The 17316-nt window shown below is 33.2% G+C and overlaps 1 long non-coding RNA gene across 1 annotated transcript; it reads right to left on the bottom strand.

The window, feature by feature from the left end:
* Positions 1 to 14041: 14041 nt before the first annotated feature.
* On the bottom strand, positions 14042 to 16133 carry LOC111987628 (uncharacterized). Its single transcript, XR_002880319.2, has 3 exons — positions 15894 to 16133; positions 15270 to 15324; positions 14042 to 14340 (listed from the first exon to the last, which is right to left on the bottom strand). It is a non-coding gene; the product is annotated as an uncharacterized LOC111987628 (long non-coding RNA).
* Positions 16134 to 17316: the final 1183 nt, after the last annotated feature.

Raw genomic sequence — 17316 nt, 5'->3', positions numbered from 1 at the left:
GCAAAAGTGCAATATCAATGACATTTGTGTGCTTCGGCATAGCAAAATTGGAATGTCAAATATCAATGGTTATTTCTTTTCTCTCTCTTATATGCCCATGCATTGATATGCTCAATAAAAAGAAAAATATGCAAAGAGAATAAAAAGCAAAAAGATAAAAAATGCTTTTAAATATGATTGCAAGCGTGTATTTTAGGAGATGTGAGAGTTATATGATATATCTCAAAGGTGATAGTCCCCATCAAACAGTTATGATTGTGTGTGAGTTAAAGTGATTTTCTCATATCTCAAATCATCATAACATGTATATATTTATGCAATCTTGCTATGTTTTTCACACACAACATGCAATATTCTTTGCTACTCTTGATACATGTGCAGGTACAATGTGATTTGACCATCACAAGGTTTTACATGTGCTAATGTATACTCACTAAACTGTCTTGACTTGTTTTTAAAATATAAAATTGGTTAGACTTGTTTAGTGTGTGTGTGTGTGTGTGTTTTTGGCGATCCATGTGCTTAAAATTCTTGCTGAGAAATGATTTTGAGAGCTTAATATGTTGATTGGATCATTGGTTGAGTTGCATGTTGGATTGCATTCATGTTTGTATTTTTCTTTTCTTGAAAAACTGTTTTTAAAAGCTGGCTCGACACCTTCTCGATACCTAGCTATCTGTCAAACACCTACTGGATTGATTGAGAAAGCTCCTACCTCCTTGATAGCTTCTTGATACCTGGCTAGTCGATCGAGCTTTTGTTTCGTTTCTGGTGTTCTATTCCTCGATACCTTCTCGACACCTGAATCTGTCGACGACCATTTTCCTCGACACCTCTCTCAACAGATGTCTCGACACCTCTCGATACCTTCATCTATCGAGCTTTACTGAGGTTCTATTTAAGCTCCTCGTGCGATTCGGTTCTCATTTTCTCGATCTCTCTCGATCTATCCGCACCTGTTCACCTCCTAAACTTTCTTTTCTCACTCAAAACCTTCAACCCACGTGATTTTCTACCTTTCTTTGCTTCAAATCACTTGGTATGCTCTCTTATCTCTTCATTCTTCATGCATTTCATGATTTGAAACTTAGGTTTTGGGGTTTTTGAAAAATTTTGCGGTTTTTCAAAATTAATGAGTGTTTATTGTAATTTTGGGATGGGTTTTCATTTAAATGTGTTTAAAATCTCATACATTGCATCACATTTGCATTATAATGATATTTTCATGCATTTAGATGTGTTCAATATGCTTGTGTGCTGGTAGGTTTGGATTAGGCTGAGCCCATGATGAAATTTCTTTTGTATGTCACATGTTCATGCATTCCCCATACATACGTACTCTCTATTCAATATACTTGTTATATTTGAATTGCTTTGGGATTTTTCTGATTGTCTCTTTCTCTCTTCCTTTCTGTCTATTTACGTTAGTTGTATCTATGGCACCTAAGCATAAATCTACTCTAACTCGGAACCCTCTTTATTCTGGAGCTTCTTCATCTTCTGATTCTGCTCCTCTCTCTCTTCGGTTCCGTGATGATGATGCCTACAAGGCATTCTTGGAGAACTTATCTAGACGAAGTGTTCATTTAGAATGCCAAGTCATTTTGGCAGACTTCGCCAACACCGACCTTCCCAATGTCATTCACAGTCGGGGATGGGAGTCACTGTGTGACGTATCTGTCACTTATCCTTTCATGTTTATCCAGGAGTTTTACTCCAACATGCACGGGATTGATCATTCAGTACCTCTTTTCTTCACTCGTGTTCGAGGTACGTGCATCCCTATCACACCGCAACTTGTTGCGGATGTGCTTCGGGTTCCTAGAATAGAGTTTCCTAACTATCCTCATTGTGAGAGTTTAAGAACTGTGTCCAAGGATGAGCTTATATCTGCTTTTTGTGAGTACCCTTTTGAGTGGGTGAACGTCAGTTTACACCATGTCGGCCTTTTACTAAAGGTCCTAGATTTTTTGAACATGGTGATGACTTTTGTACTCCATCCTCTCTCTCACTACAACTCTATTACAGAGCCTCATGCTCGATTTTTGTTGTCTTTTCTTGAGCATCTTACTATAGACTTTCCTTCTCACTTCATTCTCTTTATTATAGATGTTCAACTAGATTCAGCGTCCTGTGATAAGCTCATCTTTCCTTCTGCTATCACGAGGATCTTACATCATTTTTCCATCCCTTTTCTTGTGTCCGACCATTTCACCTTCATGTGCGCTATAGACGCCGCTACCGTAAAACGTAGTGAGGCTCAGTTTAGGTCGCGACAGGAGTTAGCAACACCTATTTTTGGTTCAACTCCATCTCGTTCAGCACCATCTCGTTCTGCTCCATCTACATCCGCTCCTTCTTCTTCCATGGGCGATGTGTCACTTGGAGACATCATGGCGCAGTTGCAGAACGTGAATGCTCACCTTGATATACTTTTTACTAAGTTGTATCAGGTGAACATTCGTATTGGTCATATTGCACGACGACAGGCAGCTATGTGTAGTTTTGCTTCTGAGGCCACTCCTTCACCACCTCCTTTAGTGGCTTCTGATTCTGATGCTTCGGATGATGATGATGATGGCGATGACGATGATGCTTCGGATGATGATGATGGAAATACTAGCTCTATCGATGAGATGTCTACTTGACACTCTTACCCTTTATCACTCGTGACAAAAAGGGGAAGTAGTTTTGGGATATGAGAGTAGTCATTCTTAGGGGGAGAGTTAGTATATGACATTTTTGTTAAGGCGAGTGTTATTAATATGAGGGATGTAGTGAGGATATGATGTATCTTTTCTTTTCTTTCTTTTTAGATACATTGATCTTGTACATTGGGTCTTGTGACCTTTTTTACACATACATTGTACTTATATTATTTATATGTGGATGTATGTTTCTTTCATCTATCTTTACATGTGTTGTTTCTTTTTTCTCTTTATACACATGCTTTTTATACTTATATGCAATCTATTATTTCTGTTTCACACTAAGATGCCTTGATGAATTTTGTTTAAAGTGTTTCAGAAATACAGGTTGTCAAAGTCTACTTGCCATAAACTCTTTTCTTGCAAAGTTTTTCAAGAGTTTGTGTTAGGATATATTTTATTATATTCAACAAGTGAATATGAGTTGAGTGATTTATGACATCTTTCATATGTTCATTTGTTTGTTGTGGTTTTGTCACAGATTGACAAAGGAGGAGATTGTTAGGACATATGTGGTTCACTTGTTAAGAACATATGTCATTTTTTTTATGTAATTGGCTAATCCTTTGAAAAAACACACTTTATTTGTAATTCGGTAGATCTAGGATGTGTTGAAATACTTCAAGAAACCATGTTTCAAGATCAAGTATTGAAACCTTCAAGTCTGTCCAAGAAAACAAGCTGAAAGTGCAAGTTTATTAAAACTTGACAGCTAGCATGTGTTTAGGTTTGGAAAGCTACTCAAGCTCGTGTGCTCGAGACCTACTCGACAGCTTCTATCTATCGAGGTTTACAAAAATCAGAATTTCTGATCTGATTTCTTGGGATCTGTGTTTATGTGTGTGAGAGTGCTTTTTTTTTAAAGCACATAGGCCCAAGGATCTTGGGCCAAGTAAATGTAGTTTGGTGGACTGGGTTTGGTTCACCGCAGTTAAAGGGCTGTTTAAGAACCAAGTGGTGCACAGAGCAAGTTTCCTACAATACAAATAGACTAGCAAGCGAGAATATCCATATTGAATGACAATGAAAACAACAAAGAAACGCAAAATGATCAAGAAATACACAAAAACAGTGGTTAGGGATCCCTGAATTAATGAGAGGCACTTTATTAATTTTCCTTGATCATAGTTACAATGTGCTCACTAAGACGTGACACAAGGTTCAAATAAGCTCAAAAATTACAGACTTAGATGGCTATTTAAACCTCCAAAACTTGCAAAGTTTGAATCCTTTTGAATTCGAGTATGTGCTATAGTGGCTGTTTCTGGGATACCGGGAGATGTTTCTCTGTTTTTCCTTGAGTTTAACAGAGTTCTCTCCATGATTCTATTATGGTTTTCACTCTTGCTGAATATGCCTTCAACGTTGGCTGCTTCTCTTTTTGTAGTGTGACTCTAGGGCTCCAGGGTACTGGTGATTTTTCACTTTTGCCCCTCCCTGGGTACCAGAGCTCGTTTTGTGCCTATCACTTGGAAGGCTGAGCCTTTCCCTGTTTTTCATAATCTCCTCCTTTAGGTGCTGTTTCTTTGAAAGCCCATGGCCGACTTTCCCTTCCAGGGTGTGCTTAGAGAGTTGTTCTCAATTTCACATTCCTCAAAACTTCTTACCTTTTCAGACCTAGCTTTTGGCCGCCCTCCCTTTTGTCATTTTTTTTAAGTGAGCAGAATCCATTTATACTAGGTTGAAAGTTTCCTTCCAGCTACTCCAATTTATAGTTTTCTCGTTCTGAGATCCTTGAGGTACCGCTCTTTTGTTCATGAATGGTTGCTTTATATTTTTTGATTCCTTACTATATCACTGGGCACTTGAGAGGGACTCATCTGTCCTTTGTTCTTTGTGCTTTTTGGTACTTTCCTTTGAGCTGTTTCAATTCTACTTAGGCTGTATTGTGCGTCCCAGGGATTTCGGGTCAATTCCTCCTATTGGGCTTCCTTTGGCTTATTGATCTTGGCCAAGTGGGCCTTTCCTTTGCTTCATGGGTTTTAAAGCTTGTTCCTTCATGGGTCTTTGGATCCCATCTCTTTGGGTTCCTCATCCTTTTTTTTTTTTTTTTTTTTTTTGTTTTTTTTTGTTTTCTTTCTTTCTTCATTGCGTGAGCCCGACTCTTTTATTTCTCTTAGTTTTATTTCTCATGGAGTTAGTCCAGTGTGTTATCTTTTTGGGCCTTGGACTTTGATTTTTTGAACCTCAACAATGTGTTTGGGCCTTCTTTTCTCCTAACCCTAAACATATAAAAGGATTGTTTTAAGGGCCGTCAAAGAGTACACAAGTTGCACAAGCATTGAGCAAAGTGTGTTCAAGCAATTTGTGATTGGAGATAAAATTTTGCCCTAGTTCATCTCTTCTGAAGAAGTTGCTGTGTATGTGCACCTTTGGGTTTTGTGACCAAGCATCTTCTTGATCTTCATCGTGGATGAACTGAAAAACTTTGCAGCCGACAACTCTCTCTAGTTGGTGATTGAAGTCACGTACTGGAATCCACACATTGGTTAGTCACGTACTTGGGAGCCGTGCATCAAAAGGAGAAATTGTCACTACAAAACAATTCCAATTGGGTATTGGGGTAAGGGTTCAACTGTAGGTTAGTAAGGTACTTAAGATTCCTTTACTTATAACCGCTTGTTGTGATAACAGTGGAATTTCGGGAGTGGTGACCTAAAAATCACCCAGTGGGGTTTTTGCCATCAGGTTTTCTCCATTCGTAAGCAAATTACCGTATTATTTATTTTCCGCTGCATAATTAGTTTATTAGTGATTTGTTTGTGCTACCACGCGTTTGCATTTTAATTTGATTAATTAATAACTTGGCTAATTAATCAATTAATTTAATCATAAAGGGTCAATACATTTTTTGGCTTATCAACTTCCAATCAGCTAGTCTTCTTTTCCACTCTCCCAACCACAAAATCCAATGCTAACTTTGCATTGAGAGGAACTTATAATAATAATAATAATAATAATAATAATAATAAAGCAAACAATAAAAATGAAACTATTCGTCCTTTTCATCTAATATGTAACTTGATAGAGGGTCTTAAGACACTTTTGCACATAGATTCTTTAAATTGTATATAAAATTAGAAGAAAGAAATTACATGTAAAAGCCAATTCAATAGAGAGATCTGTCACACACAGTGATCAATAGTTTAAAAACAAAAGTCTTGTAATGTATCTGCCGTATAGTGTAATCATAGAAATATGTGCTTATCTAAGAATATTTCCATAACGTACTTACCCTTATTAGAATTTCAAGAAGAGTGTGATCTTTTTGCCACTCAATTATTCAACTACATAAAAAATGATAATCATAATAGCAAAACTGGTCACTGTATTAAAACCCTATTTTCAGCTTCAAACCACCTTGCATCCCTAGTCCATCCCTCATCTCTAACCAATTTTTTCAGCATAGTCCAATTCAAAATGTTTTTCTTCTTCTATTCTTTTTATTTTATAAGAACTCCAATTTTCACTACAGTCCAATTAAACTGTAATTAACTCAGAGATCATACATTGACTACAAAATTGGTTCTACAAATACAAAATTTGTATTTAGAGCAATGCAAAAGACAATTCAAGCCAAATGAAACAGTCAAGACTAACACAGTAAGAGTCTGGAGCTATTAAAGATGCAATTAAAAGCTATAAACACAGTACCTGATCTGATTCAGATAATAAGGAAGTTAAAGCATGAAGCTAGTGGTTTATAATCTATACAAAATTATAATAAACTGCAAATCTCTCTCTCTCTCTCTCTCTCTCTCTCTCTCTCTCTCTCTTCTCTCTCTCTCTCTCTCTCTCTCTCTCTCTCTCTCTCTCTCACACACACACACACACACACACACAAAACAGTAAAGGGATTCATAGTTTGATCTCAATCAATTATTATTTTAATACTGCATCAATTTGAGGGGATCCTAAAGTAGGAATTGAGGGGATCCTAAAGTAGGAAGCAATTTGATCTAAAAAATTATGAGTTGAATTAATGGGAGCCCACAACTTTGATCTAAAAGTTATTTTAGAACAATAGAAACTAAAAGATATAAGAAAAACAGAAGCTTTCTTCTCCATTTTCTGACATAATTAGGCCCATGTAAAGGTTCCTTTGCCTTCTTCAGCTTGGAACAATTTGGTAATCTACCATTAAGGCTAGAAAGCTTACAATTTAGAGACATCCTAACCAAAATCCACCTATGTATCTTCATAAAGAGGTTTGAAAGCTTGAGAAAAACCCCAGCTCCAACAGCCTCAACACCTAAATCTTCTCCCTCACTCCCTCTTCACCAATAAAAGATAAATAAAAATTTTCTGTTTTCAATTAAGTCTTTCTGGGCCCCATACCAGCTCCCACTCCAAAATTTTCAAATTCACAAATAATAATAAATTTTTTAACCAAATTCAAAATTATAAAATCTACAAGGCATTCAATAATCAAATAGAAAATAACAAACTAAATTTGAGTTTANTTCTCCCTCACTCCCTCTTCACCAATAAAAGATAAATAAAAATTTTCTGTTTTCAATTAAGTCTTTCTGGGCCCATACCAGCTCCCACTCCAAAATTTTCAAATTCACAAATAATAATAAATTTTTTAACCAAATTCAAAATTATAAAATCTACAAGGCATTCAATAATCAAATAGAAAATAACAAACTAAATTTGAGTTTCCAGCCAGTTATACAACTTCTTAATTGGATGCTTACATAAAAATTCAAGCCAAAATACTTTGTATTTCAAACAATTGGATGATTTCTCATGTAGTTCAGAAGATGGTTTTTGTCTTCAAGGATTGTGTGCATAATTACTTATAAAGAGAAATAGAAAAGAGAAATAAACTTGCCTTTAAAAGTCTTGACAATCAAACATGTAGCTATTATGATAAAAGGGCCTGGATTTTCAGTAAAGAAGTTATCCTAAATTTGATTTACAACTGATCCCCAAAGTGTAAGCTTTTATTTCATTTCCCCTGTTCAAATTTTCCAATGTTACAGTGTAAGTTCATATTATATAAGTGCATGTATTGGCTTATCAAAAAAATAAAAATAAAAAGTGCATGTATTGAAAATAATTATTTTTTTTAAAAGACATACTCTATAGTCATAACATTTATGTTTCTCATCGAGACATTTGATCCTTTGATCATTTTGATCGGGCTGACACTTTACTCACTCTCTCACTTCTGCAAGACAAAATTGACATAATCTTATTGGTCTGGATGGTTTTATAGAAGGAAAAAAAAAGTTATTATCACATTTGTCATCAATGATCTTCACATTAGGTGCAGGATTAGAACATGTCATAATCCCTAGTATTGTTTTACACAACAATATCTAAAAATTCAAACAAAATCCTGCTATATCATAGCCAAAAAGTACCCATAACCATAAGCCTAGAACGAAACCAAAAAAAAAAAAAAATTAATGTACTGAGATTTGAGCAATATGGAGATTGAAGCATAATATATAGAAATTCAAAGAGAATGGGTACCATATTGATGTAGAGAGAGTACGGTGGCTAGGTTTTTGGTTAAATTTGATTTAAAAATATATGTGTATATATATATATATATATAATTCATACTTGTGTAGTCATCACTATGTGTGTGTATATATATATATATATATTTTGTAGCAATCATCATTGTGGAAGCAAGATTTCTGAATATGAATATATATATATATATATATATATATAATTTGCTCATGCGAGTTCTAGCTTTAAAACATTCAAGTTAAGTCTGTAAAAATCAAACTCCAGAAGATACAACAATGCAATTGTTTATAGGTAAAGCACATGTATAATCAACATGATCATTAAAACAGAGTAAAATTCAACCAACCTTCATGACTCTTTTACAATTTTATTTGGATTGTGTGTCTCAATAGCATACTAATGCAATTATTAATTACTTAAAATTCAAAAAAAAAATTATTTATACATGTTAAGTTACAATTCAAATTGAGTTTCATGAGTTCTTTAAATGGAAACAGAACACTATAATATTTAGAAATTAGATGTACATAGACAAATAGTTAACCCTATACTAAAAAAAATTCAGAAATTTAGTACAAAGGCAAACGAATACCATACATTTAACCTTGATTCGAATGGAGGAAAAGACTGAAGTGAAAGGCAATAAAAAAGAAGAAATTAATCAGGATTATTAAATCTAAATAAAAGTGAATGGAAGAGCAAAAATTAAGAATGAAACCTACTTTAAAACAGCAAACAAATGTACAATGAATTAAATCTGTTGCTGTTTGGTATTCATTGAAATATACAGTTTTAAATCTGTTGCAGGGAAGGAACAACACAAATGTACAAAGAATTATAAATTGAACAGCCGTGAATTGGTTTGGTGCATAGAAAATATATATATTAAAAAAAAAGAATAAACATTATCGCAAAAACTATTTATAAGATAATGGTTATAGAGTCCTAATTAAATTTGTTTATAGTTACAGATTTCTAAACAAATTTGACAAATTTGATTAAAAAAGACATGAACTTGTACAGAAGAGTTAGAAGGTTTGAAAAAAAAAAATAGGGGACTGAGTGGAGACAAAGAAGGCTGCCGTTTTAGGTGCCCAAATAATTATTCAATCAAACAAATGATTAAGCTAAGCTAAATTAGATGTGCTAAAAAAACCTAGATAGCAAAATAAAGCAAAACTTAAAGGTAAAGCAAATCCTGTAGGATTGTTGTCAGATTTTGAAGGTTGGGAGGCTCTTCAATACATCTCCACTTTCTTACAAAACCTGTAGAATTTAATTTTCTATGAGTGTTTCCCTGACTTCAACAAAAAAGAATAGAGAGAAAAAGGGGTTAGGAATTGAAATCCCTAAATTGACCCAAAAAAAAAAAAACCTAATTAAAGACGAAATCCTTAAATTGACCAAAAAAAAAAAACTTAATTAAAGACAATATGAAAAGAGTTTATTCATAGATTAATTGAGAGATACTGAGAGAGAATGCTCTGATATGGAGGCTGGGTCGGAGATTGAAAACATTGGCTCCCATGGTCGTGCCCTTGCAAGTTTTCTGTGAAATAGCTTGGATCTGCATTTAAGAGAGTGTGTAGGTTTTGCGTTTGGTGAGTAATGTCGAAAGGAGAGGTGCTAGGTTTAGTTTTGTCAAAAGGAGAGGTTCTGCCTTGCGTGTTTTGGATTCATAATTATATCGAGGAAGGGTATTTGGTTTGTGAAAGGAGATTATATATATTTAATAAAAAGAAATAAATTAGATTTAAAAATTAAAAAAAAATACTGATGTGGAAAATTGTGGAGAGGTCAGAGGCTTTGGATATATATATATATATATATTGATGATAATGATAAGTTTGAGTTTAAGTTAGATTTGTTAGAGAGATAGAGTTTCACTCCTTGTTAAATTTAGATTAAAATAATAATAATAATAATAATAATAATAATAATAATAATGTGGTAAGCTCTGGAGAGGTCAATAAGAAGTCAAAGATTTTGGTTTTATATATATATACTAGTCGCTAACTTTGTGCAATGCACATGATAGTTAAACAAAAATTACATATATTTATTAATAAATAAATAATAATAATAATGAAATCAATCAAATTAAGGCTCCGTTTGGTTCTTGTAAAATATTTTCTGGAAAATAAATATTTTCCAGAAATGCTATTTTCGGAAAAGGAAAATGTATTCAGGCTGTTTGGTTGTATTTTAAAAAATGTTTTGAAAAATATTTTCTGGTGTTTTGTTGTATTCTTGAAAATACTATAGAAAACACATTTTTTACTTGTTGCTCACATTTTCTCAGCTTCCAAACAAATATATAATATAATTTCTCAGTCCACAATCACAAAAAAAATTAAATTTAGATTAAAATAATAATAATAATAATAATAATAATAATAATAATGTGGTAAGCTCTGGAGAGGTCAATAAGAAGTCAAAGATTTTGGTTTTATATATATATACTAGTCGCTAACTTTGTGCAATGCACATGATAGTTAAACAAAAATTACATATATTTATTAATAAATAAATAATAATAATAATGAAATCAATCAAATTAAGGCTCCGTTTGGTTCTTGTAAAATATTTTCTGGAAAATAAATATTTTCCAGAAATGCTATTTTCGGAAAAGGAAAATGTATTCAGGCTGTTTGGTTGTATTTTAAAAAATGTTTTGAAAAATATTTTCTGGTGTTTTGTTGTATTCTTGAAAATACTATAGAAAACACATTTTTTACTTGTTGCTCACATTTTCTCAGCTTCCAAACAAATATATAATATAATTTCTCAGTCCACAATCACAAAAAAAAACAAAACCCAAAGAAAAAAATCATCAATCCGGTCAAAAGGCGAAGGCGTGTGGGTCGGGTGTGGGTTCGAAGGTGTGTGGGTTCAAAGGCGACGGCGATGGCGTGTGAGTTCGAAGGCGAAGGCGACAGTGAAGGCGTTTGAGGCGACTGGGTTCAATCTTTGCTTGATCGGCGCAGCTAGATCGAGCGGCGTTGGAGCAATCGGCGTGGTGCTGCGATCGGTCTTTGATTGATCGGCGTGGTGCGATGGCGCGATGCTGCGATCGGCGCGAGACAGGTGCGATCGTCGGACTGGAGCTCGGAGTTTATTGGCGATCTGGTGTGATCTGGAACTCGGAGTGAGCTGAGTTCTCTCTTCTTTCTCTCGGTCTCTCTCTCTTTTGCGCTTTTCAGAAATGGTTTGAAGTGAAAATAAAACTGTAAAACCATTTTCGGGTCAAAGCAACATTTTACACGGTCAAATGAAAATGATTTCCAAAAAAATGCTATTTTCAAAACCAACCAAACAGCCTATTTTATGGAAAATAATTTATGGAAACCATTTGAAGTCAAAACAAATGGAGCCTAAGTATGACATTCAGGAGCGGCTCTACCCTTTGTTCAGGGGGTTCAAATGAACCCCTTGACTTCAAAAAATATATATATATATATATATATAAATTTTTTTTGTTAGTTTAATACTTTAATTTATTCTTAAAAATATTTTTTGTTAAGACATATGTGAATCATTTTAGGAACATATGTCAATATAGAATTGACTAATCTTTTAACAAAACGTATTTTATTTGTAATTGGGTAGATCTAGAATGTGTTTAATACTTCAAAGAAGAAGATTTCAAGTTCAAGTGTTAAAACCATGCAAGTCTGTCTAAGAATCAAGTGGAGAAGTGCTGGGTTTTAAATCTCAACAGCTAGTATCTATCGAGGTTTAAAAAGCTGTTTCAGCCCGATGCTTGACAGCTGCTCGACAGATAGGGTATCCATTGAAGTTTATGAAAATCAGTTTTTCAGAGCTAATTTCACTCCAATCCATGAATAGATGTTTGAGCTTTCTTTTCTCACAACCCTAAACATATATAAGGATTGTTTTAAGGGCCGTCATAGCTGATGCAACTCAATGCAAAAGTTTTTCACAAGCATATTGTGAACTGGAGACATATGCCATAGTTCATCTTTCTATTCAAGAAGCTGTTGTGTTTGTATATCGTAGGGTTTTGTAATCAAGGAGCTTCATGAGTACTGGGATAAGGTATTGAGATTCTTTTACTTGTAACCATTTATTGTGATAATAATGGATTCTCGAGAGTGGTGATCTTAAAATCACCCGGTGGGGTTTTTGCCGTGTAGATTTTTCCCATTTGTAAACAAATCTCTGTGTCAATTTATTTTTCACTACATTTTAACTTAGTTGGTGATTTGTTTGTGCTACCATGCTTATTGCATGCTAATTGAATTAATTAATTAACTTGGCTAATTAATTGGTTAATTCATCACAAGGGGGTCAATACATTTTTAGCCTATCATTTTTGCACACCCTAACTATAAGTATTTCCAACTCTAAGAGTACAAGGAAGTGTTTGTGAATTGTAGGTATCGCTCTTTATTATAAATTTATATTATATGTGTATGAGTGTGCCTAATATTAATTGTGTGCATTATTTTTTGTTATAATGTTATTTGTGTGAATAATGATGCGAGTGGATATTTGTGTATATAGTTTAAATATAATATAATTTTATATAATTTAATAATTAGGAAATAGAGAGGGTTTATTACATGTGTGTGTATTGTTATCATGTTATAATAATTTTTTGTTATAAAGTCAGAAAAATTTAAGAAGAAAAATTGTAAAATTAGTCATTGTTTAAGCATTTAATTGGTTAAGTAAACACGTAGTATATTATTTTATGTATGAATGAGTGTGGTTGTGTGCGTTAATAAAATATAGATCCAATGAGTTAAGTTTATTCATTTAGTTTAAAATATTTTTTAAAAAAACAATGACAAATTAATAGATAATAACAATTGCATAAAAATAAAAATGTTAGACAAACTTAACAAAATTAAATGGTCATATCTATCCACATTGGCAATAAATACTCATAGTGAACTATCATGTAACAATTCAAAATTTGAAAACTTGTAGAAGGAAATTGTAAAACTTCATTTTTTTTTTTTTTGGGTTGATAACTTGATATATTCAAGTTTTCTTTTAAATATATATTTTTTTTATTTTAAGTATTTTAATGACCCCCCTAAACAAAATTCCTAGAGCTACCATTGATGAGATTGCCTTATATGTTTCTTTATAAATAGCAAACAGTGGAGCTCAGCGGTCATCTTAGCGAGAACTCTCTCATTTGCTACCTCCAAGGAAACCTTCTCACAATCCTTAACACATGTTTAAAGCAACATGAAAGCCAAAATTACAGATGAATAACCAATGAAATACATGGAAAAACTTTTTAAGGTTCTCACCATGAGGAATCATACACTAAAACAAAACATGTTGAAATGTAGCAGGCCTAAAATTTAAGTAATAATTTACAAAAAAAAAAAAAAAAAAACACCCTTAAAGATTAAAAACAATATGAAAATGCACACACACACCACACAATCTGAAAATTAATGGCTCTTTCCTATAATTTAAAACAACAATTTAAATCTTCTTTTGGTAATAACAAAATCTTGTGTCAAACATCAACATCTTGCGTCAATACAGAATATCTTCTTCCAAGTAATAATAGTGAGCTCCATGTGAAGATTTTGCTTAAGATGTGAAAAGATGAAAAAATGGAAAGCAATAAATTTATGTATTGAGCACTATTATGCTACTAAAATCTTATATTACACTCATTAAGATTTTCCCATTTTAGAGGCTCTCCAAGTGCCATCATAAATTGGAAAATTGGAGATTGAGTGTCATGCCCCAAACCCCAAAGGGTCCAAAGTATGAGAAAGACGTCTCAAGTACCTGTAGATTTTTCCTTTTTGATAATTCAATCCACATAAATCATATCAAGTACCAACATTAAGAATTATCATAATAATTTCATTGAATATACTCTCAAAGTAAGTCAGAGCTCTAACCAATAATTACAAGGACCATTAGCCACAAAAGAATAGGGGTCTGAATAAATAATTACATATCATCAGTTTGTCCTATCAGTGGGAATAACATCACAACCACTATAATATACAAAAGAATGAGTCCAGCCTATTTTAAGATGTACATTATCTAATATCTCCATTACAAAAGTTCAGCCTACATCAGTAGTTAGTTTAACTACTGTTAACCACCAAAAAGCTATCTCAAAAGATTGTGGTCTACTCTGAAAAATTTATAAAATAACGGAATGAGACAGAGCCCAGTAAGTAGCATAATTAATGGGAGTAGGGGAAATGTAAGTTTCATGATGATAACAATTTACAAATCATGTTTTAATTTGGGAATTTCCAAATAATTTCTACAAAGCCATTTCTAAAAATAATATGCCAAGAATAAAGGAAATGATATGGCATAAAACTTCTCAAAATGCTCTCATGAAATTACATATATATATTCCTCAAAATATCTCAACATGAAAATACGTACTATACACTGTGAGCAATAACAACACCGTTCCAAACCAGAAAATCTAACCCAAGGCCACATGACAATCGCCGACACAAAGTCGTAACTAATTTGTCGACACAAAACTGGAAACCATAACCATCGCAAAGACGGGTGCTAAGATACCAATGTCACAGAGACTATAGTATCTAGCTAGGTAATCATGGGTAATCACATGTCATAGCCCAAGGGTAAAAACATGAAGAGCTCACAGTTTACATGAAATCAAAACACAGTTCAATTTCAAGTAGTTCCACAAAAACCTATGAAATATCTAATATATTCACAAGGTTCTCAAATTTTCCAAAATTTTTCTTGTCAATAAGATTTTCTATCAATTTCCCAAATATCATAAGTCAAGATAAAGCATCTTTAGAATTTGCAAATAATGCAATAAATCCATTCCCAAGAATTTTATAAAAAATGCTTATCATTTCCAATCTAACAAATCATGCATTTCCCCATTCGCATTACCAAATATGATGCATGTTCCATAAATAGTCATATACAATAAAGTCACAACACAATACTTTTTAAGAAAACATAATCCCACAAATGCATTTTGCAAAATGTGTTTGACCCAAAAAAAAAAAAAAACGTTTTATGCAACATCGTTATTTTCCAAAAATCCCATTAAAAGCTACTTACCTTGCAACCTGCAAAAAGCTTAACTTTCCAAGCTCCAAAGAAGATTAGTTAGAACCTAAACAATATCAAGCAAACCTATCACAATATGCATAAAGTTTGAAATTGTATCTAGCTACAAATTAGGAATTGCCAAATAAGCACTTTGATTAGGCAAGCCTAATACTTAACCTCATCAATAATACATTCCACTCACAAAGTTTCTCAACAATTTCATTACGTGGCATAGACTCCAACTTATCATCGTGTCATTCCAAGCTTCACCTTTACCATAAGAGACCCTAACACTTTATGAATTTCTTCTCAACATATATAACAACACCCACCATTACAAACCCCAAATGTAAATCCTCCACTAGCTTAAAATACACAATAAAAATTAGATTCACCAACTATTTCACATTAGAAAGCCAAAACTCCCAAATTTTCACCACTTAGATAACCACCATTGTAAAAACTATAAACCCACTCATCAAATAAATCTACCAAGACAAAATCCATACATAAAAACACATAAATATCACTTCTAATACTCATAAATCACATGGGTATTATTATTAAAGCTTAGATAAACATAACCTCAAGAAAAAGCATATAAACCCACCAAAAATATTAGATATTTTTTACCTCAAATAGTGGAGATGAGTGAGCCTTCCTTTTTCCTATGGAGTTTTAGGTTGATCTTATTGAAAAATGGTGGTGGAAATGGTGAGGAGTGGTACTGGCAGGAGAGTAAGGGAGTAAAGAGAGGAGAGTTTGTGTTGTGTTGAGAGAAAAAGAAAAAAAAGTAAGAGAAAGAACAAAGTGAGGAGAGCTGGTCAGCCAAGAAGAATGAGATGGTGAGATAATTTGAGAGAAATGAGTGGTGGGGAAATAATGGGGTAGTTAGGGTCACGTGGGTCTCCATAAAAAATTGATCTTTTTTTTTTTTTTTTTTTTTTTTTTTTTTTATTTTTTGAGCTTGGGGCGTCACATTGAGCTACATATAATTAAGTATATTTTAATATTTTGCAAAAAATAATAATAATAAAAGAAAAAAAAAAGGAAATGGAACTCCTTGATTGATGGCTAATGCATAAATCTCTATCATAAGAAATCTCCACTTCCTTTTCAGGGATCCTTCTTTTTTGGAGGGTAGGGGCGCCCAGGGGGTGTGGTGGGGTGGGAGAAGAACCTAAAATTTTTCAACAATAACCTAAAGCATCACCATTTCATTTTGGAAACATGGTCCTATAACTAAATTGCTTAAGCAAAGTGAAGCAAATAGCCACTCCACATCCACAAGAAGTATAAGAAGAATAGTCATTGCCATTTTAAAACTAATATTCACAAACAAATATCCTCAAAAAAATTAGCTCTGGTAATTGATTTTGTTTTGGAATCAATAACAATCTCCTCAAAATCAAGCAGGAACTCTGGGTAATCCAACCTCTGGTTCCTATATTGATTCGTCTAAAAAATCTGGAACAAAAATGCAGCCTGGTGATGTTGTTGCTAATAGTAACGAATGAGAAAAAGAAGAACTTCATCCTTTTAGTCCTTAATATAATTTAACTAGCATCTTGAGAGAAATCAGTTACAATATTGAAGACATTGTTAAAATTACTGTATTATCCTATCAAGTCATGCTATCAAATAGACATCCTGATATTTATTGGGCAGCTAAAGGGCCAGGCCATACTAATATTTTCAATGATCTCTAAGTATTTGAACTTTGGGATTTATCAAACATATTGCATGTCTGTCCAAAAAAGACAGTGATTTCACTGCCAAAAATTTTCGCATGCAAATAGGAACTTCAGTTTAGACATTTATTTAAATCTTCAACCTAAAAGAATCCACACCCCCCCCCCCCCCCCCACAAAAAAAAAGGAAAAAAAAAAAGATATGTGCCTAATGTTTCTTCACCAATCTGAAAGGTATGTTTGCCCATGCTATGACAGAGCACTTCATTGTCCTTATTTATTTTGGTGATGTTGAAGTTGTTTAATTTGATTTAGTATGCAATATTATGTATTAATCCAATTCAAGTGAAAAAAAAGTAAATACG

The sequence above is a fragment of the Quercus suber genome, unplaced genomic scaffold (genome assembly GCF_002906115.3).
Source record: "Quercus suber isolate HL8 unplaced genomic scaffold, Cork oak 2.0 scaffold_114, whole genome shotgun sequence".
Taxonomy (NCBI): Eukaryota; Viridiplantae; Streptophyta; class Magnoliopsida; order Fagales; family Fagaceae; genus Quercus; species Quercus suber.
The sequence above is the reverse complement of the archived record's forward strand: the minus strand, read 5'-3'. Positions and strand labels throughout refer to the sequence as shown.